This window comes from Schistocerca gregaria, chromosome 3 (assembly GCF_023897955.1).
Source record: "Schistocerca gregaria isolate iqSchGreg1 chromosome 3, iqSchGreg1.2, whole genome shotgun sequence".
Lineage (NCBI taxonomy): Eukaryota > Metazoa > Arthropoda > Insecta > Orthoptera > Acrididae > Schistocerca > Schistocerca gregaria.
The window spans coordinates 686,792,170-686,811,569 of record NC_064922.1 but is presented as its reverse complement, the minus strand read 5'-3'; positions in this window follow the sequence as shown (position 1 = coordinate 686,811,569).

The following is a 19,400-nucleotide window of genomic DNA, read 5'->3' as shown; positions in this document are numbered from 1 at the left end:
TAATATGTTAATTCGTGACTCAGGGACCAGGGTGTTCTTTCTCTCAATTCTGAGCGAGTTAACTATCTGCCAATAATCATTCCCAATTGAGCACTGCTGCAGTCTTACCTCAAACTTCTTCTCTTAAAAAACAATAAGATTATTCAAAATTTATATTCCTTTCGCTTTCCAATACATACGAGTACATCATATTCACCCTTGCTGTCCTTTACTAACAATCTTTCGTCATCTAACAGATACAATTACAAGTCCACACAGCACTACTAAATAAATTAAAAGGAAGGTCAGCGTTGGCCGTAATATTGATGGTTTATTGACATCAAAATCGATTTTCAATCACATAGTGATCATCTTCAATGCTGTGGTGTACAAATTAAACTCATAGGCACTGGTATCAAGTTATTATCAGTAACCAAAACTGAGAAACGATCACAGTAGTTATTGTGATCGTTTCTCAGTTTTGGGTACTCATAATAACTTGACATCAGAGCCTATGAGTTTAATTTGTGCACCACAGCACTGAAGATGATCACTATGTGATTGAAAATCGATTTTGCTATGAATAAACCATCAATATTACGGCCAAAGCTGACCTTCCTTTTAATTTAACATATATGGTCGTTGCACACACAGCACTCCATGGAGTCGTCAATCAACTACTAAATAAGTCCATCGCTTTCCACACTTCAGCTAAGAATGTATCAGACTGCGCAGAAGCAAAGACTGTGCAATGACAACACCAACGATTGTTTAACAGTAACGTAACTCTCTCTCTCTTTCCGATATGCACGTCTATACAATACAAAAATCAAAATGATATGACTACCTTAACCTATCACCGACTTTGTGTGGACAGTGACAATTGCAGATTTTGCTATTTTAATGACCGACACCCTCTCACTCCACTCTGATGTCACAATTCAAGGTGGTGAGCGTTCATCAGAGGCAAGGGTAATATCGGGAGTGCCCCAAGGATATGTGATAGGACTGCTGCTATTTTCTGTATACATAAATGATCTGGCGAACAGGGTGGGTATCAATCTGTAGTTGTTTGCAGTTGATGCTTTGATTTATGGTAAGTTGTAGTCGTTGAGTGACTGTGGGAGGATTCAAGATGACTTTATTAAACAAAATATATAGTTGATGCGATGAATGGCAGCTCTCTCTAAATGTTAAAGAAAATGTACGTTAATGCACAAGAGTAGGAAAAACAAACCGGTAATGCCCGAATACAGCACTGGTAGTGTCCTGCTTGGTACAGTCACGTCGTTTAAATAGAAACGAACATGGTAGAATTGTGGTAGAGGATGAGTTGGTGTACCTTGGTTTATTGGGAGAATTTTGGGAAAGTGTGGTTCACGTGCAAAGGAGACCGCGTTTAGGACGCTGGTGCAACCTGTTACTGAGTTCTGCTCAAGAGTTTGCGGTCTACACCAGGTCGTATTACAGCAAGACATGGAAGCAGTTCAGAGCTGGGCTGCTAGATTTGTTACCTGTAGGGTCGAGCAACACATAAGTATTAAGAAGGTGCTTCGGGGACTCAAATAGGAATCCTTGGAGGAAAGGTGACATTCTTTTAAAATAATGCTATCGAGAAAATTTAGAGAACCGGCATTTTAAGCTGACTGCAGAACAATTCTAATGACGTCAACATACATTTCATGTAAGGACGTCACAGATAAGATAAGAAGAATTAGCTCTCTTTTGGAGGCATACAGGTAGCCGTTTTTCCCTCGATGTATTTGCGAATGCAACAGAGAAATGACTCGTAGTTGTATAAGGTACCTTCTGCCACGCACCATATGGTGGCTCGTGGAGTATGTATGTAGATGTAGATGTGCAACTAGCCATTTGGGCTAATTGTAAGTATGAAATGACTTACATTTAATGGTTAACCACGCCCACGAGTTCCACGCCACTGTCGAATCATTTTTTTTAATAAGAAATTATCTTCATGTGTGTGTGTGTGTGTGTGTGTGTGTACTAGTATAGGAGTGACACACAACTGAAGGGGGTCTACGGACAACACTGCACTAAATACCAAATGTCGGCACACTGTAGAGTCCCACACCGCTGCCGTTTTTCTTTAAACATTTAGACCTTGTGAGTGAAAGATGTTTTTACTGTTTTTATTTAAACAGTTGTGGAACTCGCGTAGGCTGCTCGTACCACACTGCGGCATCAGCCGAGGGTGGTAAGATTGTACAGGCCAAAGTATAACTCACTTCGACAGGTCGACATACGTCAAGTGTCTCTCACATAGCAATCAAGCTGATACGAGGCTATTAATAATGGCAATGTCAGAGTTCCCACAAGTGAGTCAGCAATTCAGAGAACTGTCAGCGACGTAACAGAGCCCTCAATAGGCGTGCCACTGGCAGTCTAGTCTAATGCACCTGATGACATAGCGGTATCAGGCAGTCATAGTACTAGCAGAGGTGTCAGAGTAATCTAAATCCACTATTATGCAGATACAGTAGATACACTGTTGGTGACAAATTGCTGCAAATAGTATCCACTGTAAACTGTCTAGAACTAACTATCCAGAGCAACCGCAAGTGGAATGAGAATATAAAACAAATAACAGCAAAACCAAATGCCAGACAGATCCACAGGAAGAATCCTAGGGAAAAGTAACTCATCTATGGAGGTAGTGGCTTACAAGGAGCTTGTTCGACCGATTATTGAGTATTTTTCATCGGGCTGGGATCCTTACCAGATAGGACGTATAGAAGGCATGGAAAAGATACAACAAATAGGGCGCATTTTTTCACGGAATCGTTTAGTCGGTCTGAGAGGGTGTAAAGATGCTCAAGAATCTCAGAAGAGTGATAACAAAACTAGTGGCTGTATTTGAACCTAGCACCGTTTATTCTTTTTAATAAATCTACCTGTTTCGACATCACATGGTGTCATCTTCGGCCCCGAACGTAACGTGACATTCAGAACTGTTTTCATGTGTAATGAACAGAATCGTAGGTAGCTGGCCAACATTAACTCGATTCCGTACCTTCTGTGGCAACAACAAGCTCAGCGTGGCCAGGCGTCTGTTCATTGCACATGTAAGCGGTTGTGGATGGCGGGTTACGTTCGGGGCTGAAAATGACACCGTGTGATGTCGAAACTTGCAACATGTATTAAAAAGAATAACGACGGTAGAGTCAAATACAGCCACTGGTTTTGTTATTATTCAAGACTACATATCTGGCTGCAGTTCCACATTCCTTCATGGATTACCAGAGACTCTGCTGACAGACATTACAAGAGAGGCGTTGTGCAGTACAGAGAGGTTGAGTACCGAAATTTCGATAGAGCACTTTCTGCGAAGAGTCAGACATGTTACTTCCTCTGTATGCATCTCACGTAATGACCAAAACGAGAAAATTCAGAAAACTAGAGCGAATACGGAGGCCTACCAACAAAAATTTTACCAACGCGCCATTCGAGAGTTGAACAAAGAAGGGGGAATCAGTTAGTGATACCAAAAGTACCCTCCGCCACACACCGTTAGATGGCTTGCGGAGTATGATGTAAATGTAGATAAAATGATATTACCGCCGTTTTAGGAGGTTACGTGGGAGTGAAGGTTAAGGTTGGCTGCGATTATGTATGTGGTAAAGGTTCGGTCTACTTGGTTTAGGAAATCGTATGGAATGGGGTGGTTAGGGTAGGTGTAGGTAGTCCCAAGGGTTAAATGTGATTTTGTAACAAAGATGGTGAGGATGAGGTGCTCAGTTGTAGCTTTTGGGAGCGGTTGGAGAGTAGAAGGGAAATTTCGCAGATGGGCGATGGCTACTACGCCGTGGGCAGTAGGACTGGGATTACCAGAGCGATGTAAGATGTAAGGAGACATGCATATGGAATAGTCGGGTTGGAGAAAAGGTTTATTTGAGGATGAGGGCATCTGTTTTCTGTTGTCGGAGGGTATAGATAAGATTACTGGAACGTAGGGAATGGATATTTTGGTATAGGATGTTGTATGACTGCTGCTCCATTTTCAATAAATCGAAGAGGTGTTCGAGAGGTAGGTTTCAACTGCTGTTGAAAGACGACCGAAAACGAAGTGGGCTTGATTTTGGGAATAAGTGACGTAGGTACTGAAAATGTGTAGGTAGCAGGATTATTTGCTGTAGTTTGTGGGGTCTTATAAAAGTATGTATGTTTTGCAGGATTAAGGTCAAGAAACGAATTATCTCTTCAACCCTGATTGGAGGAATAAGGGATTTGTTTGTGTATACTGGTGTATCAACTATGCATAAAGCGATAGTGTGTTCAGGCTTTTGGGGAGACGGTTTGGATTTGCATTTGGGTTAGTAGGAAGGGTGAGGCTGGTCGGAGGTGTTACAGGTAGGTGGGATTATAGGTCGGGGTACTGATTGTAAAGGTAGTTTTGCTTGCAGTGAGGAGAGATGGGTGGGTTTCTGCAAGTATCTGTCAGGTGGTCAATATACGGAGGCATCGCTGAGGTTAATCCCACCTTGCTGTGTTATGATGTTCCTGTATTTAGTCCTGCCCCTGTGATCCTTCTCTTGGTTGCATTTCCTCCAAAAGAGGGTATAGTTTGGAGTAGGGATGAACGGGAATGAGGAGCATCGGTTTTAAGGATGATGGAATCAGTTCTGCGTGTGAGTTGTTGGATTTGCACTGCTGGTACATATCGGTGAATGAGAGTGAGGAGTGTCTTAGGATTTAGAAATTTGGACTTACATCAGCTGGGCAAAAAGGAAGAGGAATGATGTGTGGTAATCTTTCAACACATCGAAATTAACTACATAACCAGTTTGTAGTTGCCACACACTTCTTTATTACAAACACATTGCTCTTATGAAATTAACAGCAGCAACGATTATAGAAAGTTTCAAGATTTGCTTAACCAACTTTCATTAAATAAAACAATAATCATAAAACCATTATTAATAAAATATAACTGTCATAACTAAACCTCACAAGCTTCATAAATTCATTGTAACTGTTTTTCATATAATTCACATCAAACTCTAAAACTATTTCCACAACTAAGGGGGTGCATTATGTCCTACAAATATAGATCTTTCAAAATTTCCTTAGCCAACATTCATTAATTAAAACTTCTGCGGCTGTTAGTAAACATGCTGTAAGATACAATAAATAAAGTTACTAACAGCCGCTCATATGGTTGCAGAAGACATGGTGTTCGCTAAGTAAAAAAAAAAAAAATGACAACAGAAAAAAAGCGCATAGAAAATATGTCGCAAACAGCGTCAATAATTGCTTAAAACATGCTGTAACATACAATAAATAAGGTAGTATGAATGTATCCATAGTAAACTATATTTAAAAAAATGAATAATAAAAAATGTGATGATGTGCTACTGTGTGTATAACCATGCTATTTTCTGCATGTTGTAGATTAAAAAAAACCCGCTGATGATGGTGATATTTGTCGCCGAAACTAGTGTGTGAAAATAAAGAAATAAACGAATAACAAGGTGTTTTGCAGCAAGGCGGACTCAATTTCTGATATTACTGTTTTTTTTATGCAAACACGGACCAAATGGAAGAGTTCCAAGATAAAAGTTAAGCTTTGGAAAAAACTCATTTACACCTGGATGAGATTCATTTCACTTTCCCTATAAGTAATTGGTAACATTTTACAGAAAAGCAGATCCGACACATCAGGTAGACTTGCAAATTAACAATGTAAAAAATCCATCAAGAAAGCGCTGAAGAGCACTAGCAAAGGAGATAGTAAAAGATTACAGAGTACGTTATTCATAAAACACGGAAATAATTTTACCCATTATTCGTACATACGGGCTTCAGTTTCACAGGGGAAGACAATATGCACTATAAATTTCTCAGCACTGGAAGATAATGCTCGACAGAAAGATACAACGACATGTAAGCGACTTACTTGCAGCTGAGAGAGACCGTGTAAACATTAAACAGGAGGTGGAGAAAAATATGGAAAGACCAAAAACATTAAACATCTAATTCGGTGTAGGAAACACATTGGCATTCAAAACAGCTTCAAGTCATGTTGGAATGTATCAATAAAGGTCCTGTATTGATTTCAAGGGGACCTTACACAATTTTTCCCGAAGAATTGTGGAAAATTTCAGACAACGGTGATTAAAGTGGATAGTGATTACACCTCCTTCTCTCCAAAGCAGAGCACAAATTTTCTGCAGTACTTGAGAACTGGTGACGAATGGAGGTGCGACAATACATCCTCGTGCTCACAAAACCAGTTCTGGATGATGCGATCTGTGTGAACAGATGTCCTTTCGTTTTGGAACACAGAATCTCCACTGAGAAGTAAAAACTGTAGCATGAGACGAACCTGATAAGCTCAAGTCGTCACGTAATACATGGCAGTAATACAAGCTTGCAGAGTAACCATATGGACCACGGAATATCACAACACAGTTGCCCAAATCATCACCGAACTACCGTCATGTTTCAGTCTTGGCACATAAACTCGACTAGTAACTGGAGACAGTGTGGAACGACTCATCAAATCAAATGACTTTCTTCTATTGCTCCCTAGTCCATTGCCGCATAGTGCACGTTTTATGGCTTCGACACTTCCCTTTCCTCCTGCGGGCCTTTGTGTCACTGGTATGTGGCTTTGGAATTCCTGCTCGCCGTGCAATTCCCGGTTTATGGAGCTCCTTTCGCTTTCCTTTCCTAAAAGGATTCGCGTGTGAGACATTAAGTTCTCCAGTGACTTTTTCAGCTGTTGTCTTCTTATTTTTCGTCACAATCCTCTTCAATGAACGCTTGACAGAATCAGTCAACACACACTTTCGTCCGCGTTGTGACGCAGCGGATGATGTTTCTCTACTTTACCCGTATGCGATATAATCTTGGTGGGGTGCACATTGAAACACCAAACACTTTCGTTACCTTGGTTACCGAAGTACCCACCATACGAGCACCTATGATTTGCCCACGTTCGAATTCCCTTATCGCACTCACAACTACACAGAATACTGTTCTGACGACCACTCACACTTGAAACGTATCGAGGACAGCGTACAAGTGTCACTCATGGGCAAACACAACGGCGTATCCTAAAGGATCATATCCAAACGTGCATTTCTGATTCTACGTTTTTTTCCAACCCCTGTAAAACAACGGATGACAGTAAACTGGACGGATATCCTCGCTACGTGGCTAAGAGGCTCAACGCATTCCCGAACCACCGACTTCTGGTTCACCCGAGCCATCAATAAAATGAACGAATTTGCCATACGTGAGAGAAACATCAGAACTACGGGGAAGTTACTGTGTTCCCTACGCGCAAGAGCATCGTGCAATCATACCAGTTGAAGCTGCATGCCAGTCCAGATACATTTGCCCCGTTCAACTACGAAAGTCCACCATAAGATTTAAAGCTAAAACCACCCCTTTCAAACTTTCGCCGACCATGTCCTGATTGGCCGCTACGAGGTATTACTGCCACTCTGCTGTGCGTTGACCCAAACATACTGGCGCAGATATATAATTGATCGACACATGCACGGATCTTTCACTGTGTATGCAAAGTTACGCTAAGCAATTGACCGAGGCAAAATAGCGGCTATGTTTCAATTTTAACGCTGAAATTATTCCCCAAGAATAGTGTGTTGTTGAAGAAAGCTTCCCGTTATTTGCCGATAGGGAACTGTGAAAAACGTAAACCAGGAAGAGTGGACTGGGAGGTTCACCTTGATACCCAGCGTACCATTAGTGCCGTGACGCAACGCTCGCTGAGTAGCAAAATACTGTCTGGTGACTGACTTATTTTATTTGCACTGTCATTAACCGAGTACGCCTCCACAATGTAACATCTTTAACGCGAGCGATCAAAGCATAACCGACAGGAGTTTTTATACAGCATACAGTAGCAAGTTCAGCGGCTAAAGCCTCACGTAAATTCTTTATTTCCTTTTCAGTTTTACTATTAAAATTTTTCTGATGATTGGAGAAAAATTTAGTCAAAGCTAAAACTTCTTAAACTAGCTTCTGCAGTATGGCTTCATGTAAGCGTTGAAAAGTATCTTATGGAAACAGAAAAAAGGCACTAAATTACTATTAACTGGATTCTGGACGTTAACCAATATAAGACATGAGAAATACAAGCATTAAATAGGTTCCACAATACCTTTTACGTATCTGTCACGATATCAAAATAATTCTGTTTTTCAAAGTAACGAATGGGAGAGAATGTCTGGCGAATCCAGCGTTGGTTGCTTACGGTGTTGGCGTCTTTTCCCCTTTCCATCTCTATGTACTTTTTCTTTTTTCCATTTTTTACTATACAATTTGTTTTTCCAAAATCATTTTGCCTCATATACGGATCAAAGTATTTCAAGAAGGGCAAAAAGAGAAATGGCAGATAGAGAATAATGCTGCGTTTTTCTGTCATCGAGTGGTATCGTCGGCGTCCTGCAGTAATATTACTTCATGCCAGCGTAAAATGTTAATCTGTAATCACTTGAGACACAAGAGACCAAAAGAGTCTCCGTTTATTCAATTTATGACTGGTATTCATTAGCTCAGAATTAGAAATATAAGTGATGTACAATACGAGCAGCTGGCTATTGACATTAATTTCATATAATACTGTATTCATGTACTTGAGCGTTTAATTTCCCAATACTGAAATCTTCTGTAGGTAGTACAGTAAACGTACGCAGAGATGGTGGAAAGGAAAACGATTTGTTGCCTAGAAACCAACGCAGCGTACAGGAGAAATCTGTAGTGAAGCAGCTAGAATTAAAGTCAGGAAAACAACATTCGTGTACAGTGTAATATTTAATAAACTGTGAATATATTGCGAAGGTATAAAAAAAATCGAATCAAATTTTGTTCCTCTTTCTAGAAACGCAGTCTAATCGCTTTTCCTCTATATATGTGTCCTTTCATCTCTTCATATGAAGTGCCACACTTTAAGAATTTAAATTGTTTTAAGTGATAACGTAGCTCGTGATTAGGCTTTTCTTGGATTGGCACAAACTGCTGACCTTTTAGCACTAAAAACTCGTACAAGAACACCATTATCAGCCCGTGATTAGATCATGTCATGTGCTGATAGCGAGAGAAACATGATCTTGACGAGAGATTGCGAGATCCGTTGTAGTGCGTGTCCTGCTCGATTTTTGGACTGTGGCGTGAATTGAGCTGCCAATGGCATGGCACCCGCTTGCGGCTCGCCCCTGGCGGGTATGCAGCACTGCCACGCACCCGTGCCTGCTGGATGGCCGGCCGCGGCGGTCGTTGAACCCCCTGAGTTTGTTCCTCCTTTTGGAGCCTCTGCCGGAATGCTTTATGCATGTGTTCATGTTTACGTCCTTTTACAAGTTCGAGTTTTCTAGTTTGACGAATATGTACCGGTGCTAGTTTTCTGCTTGCTTCACAGCGTCGATTTAAATACTCCCAATTTAAAGATGACGTGTCTGAAATTAATCGAATGATACCGTGTGTTTTACAACCCTCGCTCATACAGTGAGGTTATAATTAACCTTTCGCTACTTGAGAGAGACCCCATAAGAAACAAGTGATCGTAAGACAATGAAACTTTGCGGAAACATTTGTAAGGACAGGCGGAGGATAAATAACTAATACACAATTGAAAGAAACATATTTTAATTTCCACATTTGTAAATTGCGTACCATGTTTACGTTCCAGGCTAGAAAAGTTGTGAACTTAGCGACCATTTGCATCCACGCCTGTGTGGAACAGCACTGGACATACCATTCCACAGTTGTCGCAACACTTTTCGAACGGTGGACCATGGAGTGCTCAGTAGTCGTGACAGAGCTCGTGCACTGCTTGAAGCTCGCGCACGTTCTCAGCCATGATAAGATTAACGTTTTCCACAATTTCTCTGTAACTGGCTGTCGGCCTCTCCCAGGGGCCAGTTGATTCGTACTTTTGAATCATGTTCTACAACCCCTGTGCGCGCAGAGGGCCCCTCCATATCTTAGAGTAACAGCTCTATTGCGGTTTTGATAAAACAGCTTTACGAATGAAGTTCTGCTCACCTCGTCCAGGCCGTTGTTGACTGTATGCAACTATAATGCATTATGATGCTTATATTTCAACCCTACGTCGTCATACCAGTACCTGCGTCCAAAGGCAAATTCTTCTGCGCAATCTGAACATCATTTCTATAAAATAGGATACGCCTTAAGTAAATAGTTTTCCATCCACACTTGCTGAAGTAGCGAAAGTTTAATTATAACATATAATTATATCAGTATATAATATCCAATTTAGTTAACTGTGTAACATTGAAGGAAACGTCTCTCAGACAGTTTAATCTCACCTAGTTCTGTGGTGAGATAAATAGTGCAGTTTCTTAATTTAATTTTACTCATCTCCATTGATGATGTGAATTTATTTCTTATATCTATAGCTATTACAGAGGCGTCTGCATCAGTTATTTTCGCATTGATTATGGCGGAGAAGAATAAATTCAATATGCTCCATTATGAAAGGAAGATAATACGAATATTTCAGCTGTTAGAGCCTTGATTGAGCAAAACACTTTTCTAAGTCCTGTGTACGTTGTTTTTCTTTGCAGTTCGCAACCAAATCAATTTTTGGGGCCTATGTCATCCATAAAAAAATCTAATTACACGGTTCGTCCGGAACATTAAGAATAACGTCCATCGTCTTCTATTCTGTAATGCTTTATCAGATCCACCAGAGCGAATTCTTCCAACTTTGTCAGTTAGAAAAAACGAAATATTTCTAGTATCTAAGAAGCCTGGCCCAGTGCTTTGGATAGCACGTATTTCATCGTTCAATATATCATACTTCTGCACAGAGACTGGTTTGATATAGGTCTCGACGCTAGTCTATCCGATGCGAATCTCTTCATCTCTGCATAGCTACTGGAAGCTACCTCCACGTCAACCTAAGTACTGTAAACAAGCTTTGGACTCCCTCTACAGTTTTTATCACTCACACTTCCCTCCATTAACAGATTTCCTTGCTGCATAAGGGTATATTCTATGAAATAACTCAAATTTCATCCACTTCCTCTTCCCTTTTTGACGGTTCCTTTGTATGGTCCTTCCTTGCTTACTACATCAGTACCATTTGAGCACTTTATATTCATACGACTGCATCCCTTGTTTCCAGAGGCTTTTTTAATTTTCCTATACTCGGCATCTTCTTTTACTGGTTCTACAGCTTTGCATCTCACATGTTGCCATTCCTACTTTGTAATTTTGCAGTTTCTGTCAGTGTCACTTTTAGACATCTGTATTGTCTTCTGCTCCTTCACTTGTTATTTTTTTAAAGGTCCTCCTTTCATATAATATCTCGAGTATTATTCAAGAATTATCGTTCTAGAATTTCTTCATCTTTCATTTGTATATCATAACTAATAAGTTTCTGTCAAGAGTCCACATTCACTCCTGGAAATATTTTTAGTTAAAAATCTCAGACCATTACGTTTCTTGCCACCTTAGTGTGACTTCCTGCCTCTCCTGCATGTCAGATGTGTCGGGTGCCTGCATTTTTACTGTGGTTACATGTTGTCACTACCTCCGGCATGCCTATGCAAACGTTCTGCCCATTCCAAGAATGTGAATTTAATTCTTGTGATTACCGATTGGTACTGCAAATAACTCTCAAAGGGTGATACACTGGTGTCCATTTCTGCGCATTTTATTTAATATTCATAAAAAGCTTTCATTTTGACAGGGTCTGACTGATAGCTTTTGCCAGTCAAAAATCAAATAGTAATTCCTGCTGAACACTCATTCACAAATTTGTCTCGGAACTCTTTATTATTGATGAATGTATTCGAAATTCTGCTTATCAACAGATCTACATCCCTTTGTAGATGCCCACTATAAAAGAGGCCTGTTCGTACACTGGCCAAGATACCGGAAACACATTTATAGACTCTTGTGCAAATAATTGTGGGTGCAAAGTTCCTTGCAGAACGAAATAAACTCTTGGCATCTAATAAAGGCAACTTCTGTTGAAACAACTGGCAAATACTGTACCACCTGTTGAATTTACTGGTCACATCTAATCAATTTCTCGCTGACAACGTATTCTTTCATCAGCTGTACGCTTTTTTTAAACGATTCGTTTTCCTCATAATCAGTGTCAGGCACAGAGTTTATCTTAATACGTGGTGGTTCAAAGTAGTTTGCTACTCCTGTAATCATATAATATTATCACTTACGCTCGATAGTTAATTACATGCTGCTTTCTTTTGTGTGGCTTATTTTGCCTCTCTGTGCTCTGTGATGATGTGGCAGACGTTATTATTCACTTTCAACTTTTTTTCTGAGTTTTAGCTCGGTTTCTTGTGCATGTGTTTCACAAAGTTTACACACTGCATTCAGTCTTGAGTCAACATTACCAGTAATAACTTTCAATCTGGGAGAACGTGCTCATCCAGCTATACTCGTTATTAGGCAAACAGGCTTCCAATGACCTGTTCCACTTCCGATTTCAAGTTAGAGGTTTCAGGCGAAAGATATTTTCTTACATAATGAACCACATTGTCTTAAGCTGGAATTCACCTTATTCATCTCTGTTTTTATATTCGAGTCTATGTTGCCTATTACGGTTTTTTTTTAATCTTTACACCAGAAATGTAACTTTCTTTTTTTTTCAGTGCAGACTTGAAATTATTGAATGTCTCTATTAAAGACAATATCAATACATTTTGCCCAATGTTTTGGCATTTAGGAACAGTCTATCTGTTATTGATTCTGTCACACGGCGAGTTTCATCAGTACCACTAGATGCTGGATAGATCACCTCGAGTTCAACTGGCTCCATTTTGACCATCACCAACATCACACTAGCTGATTCTTTAGCAGTTTTGTCATCATCCTGAATAGAAGTGGATTAAATATCTGGGATGAAAACTTGTGAACTTTTATTTTATCAATATTACGTTCCTTGTTCTCTGCTCTTGGCCGTTTAGTTCTTTAATTTTACAAGCTTGCTCGGCAGTTGCAGAACTGCTTTTTCACTTGACTGTCGTGGAATTGCCCGATACGACGAGCCCCGATGTGTTGCCAGCCACTGTGGAGTGGGTGCGCTGTGGGCGGATGTGCTCTCATTGTCAGGCCAGTCACATGGCCCGCAGCCTTGAGTGCAAAACCTCTACATCTACATGACTACTCTGCAATTCACATTTAAGTGCTTGGCAGAGGGTTCATCGAACCACAATCATACTATCTCTCTACTATTCCACTCCCGAACAGCGAGCGGGAAAAACGAACACCTAAACCTTTCTGTTCGAGCTCTGATTTCTCTTATTTTATTTTGAAGATTATTCCTACCTATGTAGGTTGGGCTCAACAAAATATTTCCGCATTCGGAAGAGAAATTTGGTGACTGAAATTTCGTAAAAAGATCTCGCCGCGACGAAAAACGTCTTTGTGTAATGACATCCATCCCAATTCGCATATCATATCTGCCACACTCTCTCCCCTATTACGTGATAATACAAAACGAGCTGCCCTTTTTTGCTCCTACAGATCTCCCAGGCCATTAATAGATTTACCAGGGCCAGCCTCCGCCTCCGTCCCAGCTGGCTTCCTACTACATGTGCTATCGTCTCTGGTAATTCGCCTTCAGCTATAGGTTGGCAGATGGTTGCAAGGCACTGTGTATGACTTTTAAAGGACCAGCAACCGCCTGGCTCTTCTGTCCACAGTGCCTCTTTAACAGTTTATGTTACGTGCAGAGTGCTACCAAACTTACACTCATGGCCCTTTCTTTTGCAGTATTCATGCAATTTCCCGGCAACGCTATGAGTCACTTTGTAACTTACATATCTCTGAATAATGCATCGATGTCTGCAAGATAGTTGAAAAGAACATTAAAGACAACGTCACAACAATAAGTCACCACAGTGCGGATGGCTGATTCTAGGCGCACGCCAAGCCTACGCTGGATCAGAGCCACTTGTATATTCCTCCCAGCCGGCCCACATCTGCAATGCTGTGGTCTTCAAACTCGCTACCTTACCTTAACTGCATAGTTCTGACATGCTCCCGCAGGTGGTACATGCACACAAACTTTGGATGAAATGCCGACCGGGGTGGCCGAGCTGTTCTAGGCGCTACAGTCTGGAACCACGCGACCGCTACGGTCGCAGGTTCGTATCCTGCCTCGTGCATGGATGTGAGTGATGTCCTTAGGTAGTTTGGTTTAAGTAGTTCTAAGTTCTAGTGGACTGATGAACTCAGAAGTTAAGTCCTATAGTGCTCGGAGCCATCTGAACCATTTGAATGAAATGATGGTGCATCGAAGGAGATGATTGGCCGAAATGTGTCTGATAAAAACAGATTGAATTGTTTATGCGCCGTGTTCTCCAGTTAATACATCACTATCATATTCAAATCAAAGACAGGAGTACACCACACCAGAATTGAAAGAGATTTCATGGAAGTCACTAATTCCAAACTGTCTTCTTCCTAACGGACTCTATGAACTATCCACGCCAATTGTACATAATTTAACGGGCTATCACTAACACATTCCTTCTATGATAACTGTGCAGGTTCCGTTGGCATGCGGGACTTCATAGAAAAAGTGCCAGGATATTTACTGTGGTGCAAAACCAACATCTACATCTACAAGGGTACTCTTCAAATCGCGTTTAAGTGTCTGGCAGAGGGTTAATCGAACCATCTTCACAATAATTCTTTATTATTCCAATCTCGTACAGTGCACGGGAAAAACGAACAACTATATCTTTCCGTACGAGCTCCGATTTCCCTTATTTTATTATGATGATCGTTTCTCCCTATGTGATTCGGCGTCAACAAAATATTTTCGCATTCGGAGGAGGAAATAGTTTTATTGAAATTTCGTGAGTATATTCTGCCGCGACGAAAAACGCCTTTGTTTTAATGATGTCCATCCCAAATCTTGTATTATTTCAGTGACACTCTGTCGTGCATTTCGCGATAATACCAAACGTACAGCCCTTCTTTGAACTTTCTCGATGTATTCCGTCAATCCTGTCTGGTAAGGATGCCACACGGCGCAGCAGTATTCTAAAAGAGGACGGACAAGCGTGGTGTAGGCAGTCTCTTTAGTAGATCTGCTACATTTTCTAAGTGAAATTAGAATTAAGGTCAGCGTTGGCTGTAATTTTGATGATTTATTAACAGCAAAATCGATTTTCGATCACATAATGATCATCTTCAGTGCTTTAGCGTACAAACTGAAACTCTTAGGCACTGGTGTCAAGTTATTATCAGTAACAAAATCTATGAAACCGATAGTTTCATACCTTTTTTCTCAGAATTTCGAACATCTTGATCTACACTACTGGCCATTAAAATTGCTACACCAAGAAGAAATGCAGATGATAAGGGGGTATTCATTGGACAAATATATTATACCGGAACTGACATGTGATTACATTTGCACCCAATTTGGGTGCATAGATTCTGAGAAATCAGTACCCAGAACGACCACCTCTGGCCGTAATAACGGCCTTGATACGCCTGGACATTGAGTCAAACAGAGCTTGGATGACGTGTACAGGTACAGCTGCCCATGCAGCTTTAACACGATATCACAGTTCATCAAGGGTAGTGACTGGCGTATTGTGACGAGCCAGTTGCTCGGCCACCATTGACCAGACGTTTTTAGTTGGTGAGAGATCTGGAGAATGTGCTGGCCAGGGCAGCAGTGGCACATTTTCTGTATCCAGAGAGGCCCGTACAGGACCTGCAACATGCGGCCGTGCATTATCCTGCTGAAATGTAGGTTTTTGCAGGGATCGAATGAGGGGTAGAGCCACGTGTCGTAACACATCTGAAATGTAACGTCCACGGTTCAAAGTGCCGTCAATGCGAACAAGAGGTGGCCGAGACGTGTTACGAATCGCACCCCATACCATCACGCCGGGTGATACGCCAGTATGGCGATAACGAATACACGCTTCCAATGTGCGTTCACCGCGATGTCGCCAAACACGGATGCGACCATCATGATAGCGTAAACAGAACCTGGATTCACCCGAAAAAATGACGTTTTGCCATTCGTGCACCCAGGTTCGTCGTTGAGTACACCGTCGCAGGCGCTCCTGTCTGTGATGCAGCGTCAAGGGTAACCGCACCCATGGACTCCTAGCTGATAGTCCAGCCGAACAACTGCTGCAAACGTCGTCGGACTGTTCGTGCAGATGGTTGTTGTCTTGCAAACATCCCCATCTGTTGACTCAGGGATCGAGACGTGGCTGCACGATCCGTTACAGCCATGTGGATAAGATGCCTGTCATCTCGACTACTAGTGATACGAGGCCGTTGGGATCCAGCACGGCGTTCCGCATTACCCTCCTGAACTCACCGATTCCATATTCTGCTAACAGTCATTGGATCTCGACTAACGCGATCAGCAATGTCGCGATACGATAAACCGCAATCGCGATTGGCTACAAACCGACCTTTATCAAAGTCGGAAACGTGATGGTACGCATTTCCCCTCCTTGTAGGAGACACCACACACCAGGCACTACCGATCAGCTGCTGTTTTTGTATGTGAAGTCGGTAGGAAACTTTCCTCACGCCAGCACGTTGTAGGTGTCGCCACCGGCGCCAACCTTGTGTGAGTGCTCTGAAAAGCTAATCGTTTGCACATCACAGTCTGTAGCACGTCATCTTCGTGGTGTAGCAGTTTTAATTGCCATTAGTGTATTTTACATTCTCGAACGTTTCTCCAAGTCAACAATTCCTATGAACGTATCTCGATTTTTCTTTAGTCTTGCTTCCATTATTAACCGCAACGTCAGTATTACCTCTTTTGTCCCTTTACTTTTCCTTAAGCCAAACCGATCGCCATTTGGCGCAATCTCAATTTTCTTTTCCATTCTTCAGTATATTAATCTTATAAGCAACTTGGATGCATGAGCTGTTAAGCTGATTGTGTTATAATTCTCGTACTTGTCAGCTTTTGCCGTTTTCGGAATAGTTTGGATGATGTTTTTTCGAAAGTCAGATGGTATGTCGCCAGACTCATACATTCTACACACCAACGTGAATAGTCGTTTTGTTGCCACTTCCCCCAACGATTTTAGATAATCTGATGGAAACTATCCCTTCTGTCTTATTTGACCTTAAGTCCTCCAAAGCTCTTTTAAATTCTGATTCTAATACTGGATCCCCTCTCTCTTCTAAATCGACTCCTGTTTCTTCTTCTATCACATCAGACAAATCTTCCCCCTTCATAGAGGCTTTCAGTGTATTCTTTCCACCTATCCGCTCTCTCCTCTGCATTTAAGAGTGGACTTTCCATTGCACTCTTAATGTTACCACCGTTGCTTTTAATGTCACCAAAGGCTGTTTTGACTTTCCTGTATGCTGAGTCTGTCCTTCCGACAATCATATCTTTTTCGCTGTATTCACATTTCTCCTGCAGCCATTTCGTCTTAGCTTCCCTGCACTTCCTATTTATTTCATACCTCAGTGACTTGCATGCCTGTATTCCTGAGTTCCCGGAACATTTTGATACTTCTTCCTTTCATCAATGAACTGAAGTATTTCTTTTGTTACCCAAGGTTACTTCGCAGTCTCATTGCTGTATCTATAGCCTTAGAGAACTTCAAGCGTATCTCGTGATTCCTCAGTACTTCCGTATCCCACTTTTTTGTGTATTGATTCTTCCTTACTAATCTATTAAACTTCAGCCTATTCTTCATCACTACTACATTGTGATCTGAGTCTATATCTGCTCCTGGGTACGCCTTACAATTCAGAATCTGATTTCGGGATCTCTGTTTGGCCATGGTGTAATCTAGCTGAAATCTTCACGTGTCACCCAGTCTTTACCAAATATAATGCCTCCTCTTTTGATTCTTGAACAGAGTATTCGCTTTTACTAGCTGAAATTCATTACAGAAGTCAATTAGTCTTTCCCCTCTCTCATTCTTGTCCCAAGCGCATATTTTCATGTAACCTTTTCTTCTGCCCCTTCCCCTACAACTGCATTACAGTGTCCCATCAATATTAGATTTTCATCTCCATGTGTGTATTGTATTACACTTTCAATATCCTCGTATACTTTCACTACCTCTTCATCTTCAGATTGTGACGTCGGCATGTATACCTGAAGTATCGTTGTCGGTGTTGGTCTGCTATCGATTTTGATACGAATAACCCTGTCACTGAATTGTTCACCGTCACACGCTGTTTGCCCTACCTTTCTATTCATAACGATTCCTACTCCCATTATACCATTTTCTGCTGCTGTTGATATCACCATGTACTCATCTGCCAGAAATCCTTGTCTTCTTTCCGTTTCACTTCATTGAACCCTACTGTATCTTGGTTGACCCTTTACTCTTTCCTTATCAGATTTTCTAGCTTTCCTACTACATTCAAGAGTCTGACATTCCATGCCCCGACTTGTAAAAATGTGTCCTTCCATTGATTATTCAGTCTTTTTCTCATGGTCATCTTCTCCTTGGCAGTCCCCTCGTGGAGATCCGAATGGGGAACTATTCCAGAATATATTGTCAATTGAGAGATCATCATGGCACTTTTTCAATTACAGGCCACATTTCCTGTGGATACACGTTATGTGTCTTTAACGCAGTGGTTCCCATTGCGTTCTGCATCCTCATGCCGTTGATCGTTGCTGATTATTCCCTTTAGGGGCAGTTCCCCCCCCCCCCCCCCCCCCCAAGGCCTAGAGAGTGCCCTGAACCTCTGTCCACTCATCCGCCCAGTTTGACAAGGCCGTTGGCAGAATGAGGTTGGTTTCTTACGCCGGATGTCTTCGGTCACCAACACTGATTATTGATCAAAGTTTACGCGGTAGAAGGTTTCGAACGCGGGACCGAGGACGTTTTGACTACTAATCAAAGACGCTACCTCTTTATTTCCCTGTTTTGGTCTCATTTTGTTCTTCATTGTTCGTTCCATTTGTTCGTGGCGAATGTCCCCTGACACCCACTGAAGTTCATTGTTCATCCATTCACTCAGTTGTTTTTAATTACAGAGGGCAGCTAACGCTCTAACCGAACAAGGTGAATTACTGTGCCGACGTCCTAGACCACAGGTGCACTAGAATACAGTACCATAAAGCAGGCCGATAGTACATTCACACGAAGTGTGTCCTGCTGGGCAGCCTACACATCAGGGGCTTGACAATGATTTATTTGCTGCTGATCTACTGGCCGCTACTCATAGCAGGTCGATAAAGCATTTCGATACTATTGCAACACTTTGTTTATGCCATGCATGATAGCCTATATGCCACGGTTTGGTAAAAAGCAGGTTTTTGTCACTATCTGCTCCTACTGAGTTTCTGTGTCGAATTTGGCTGAATTTGGTCCAGGTGTTTGGGAGGAGACACCATACATATACACATACATACAATCTGCTTTTAATCTAGGGTCACTCCAAAAGAAATGCACACTATTTTTTTAAAT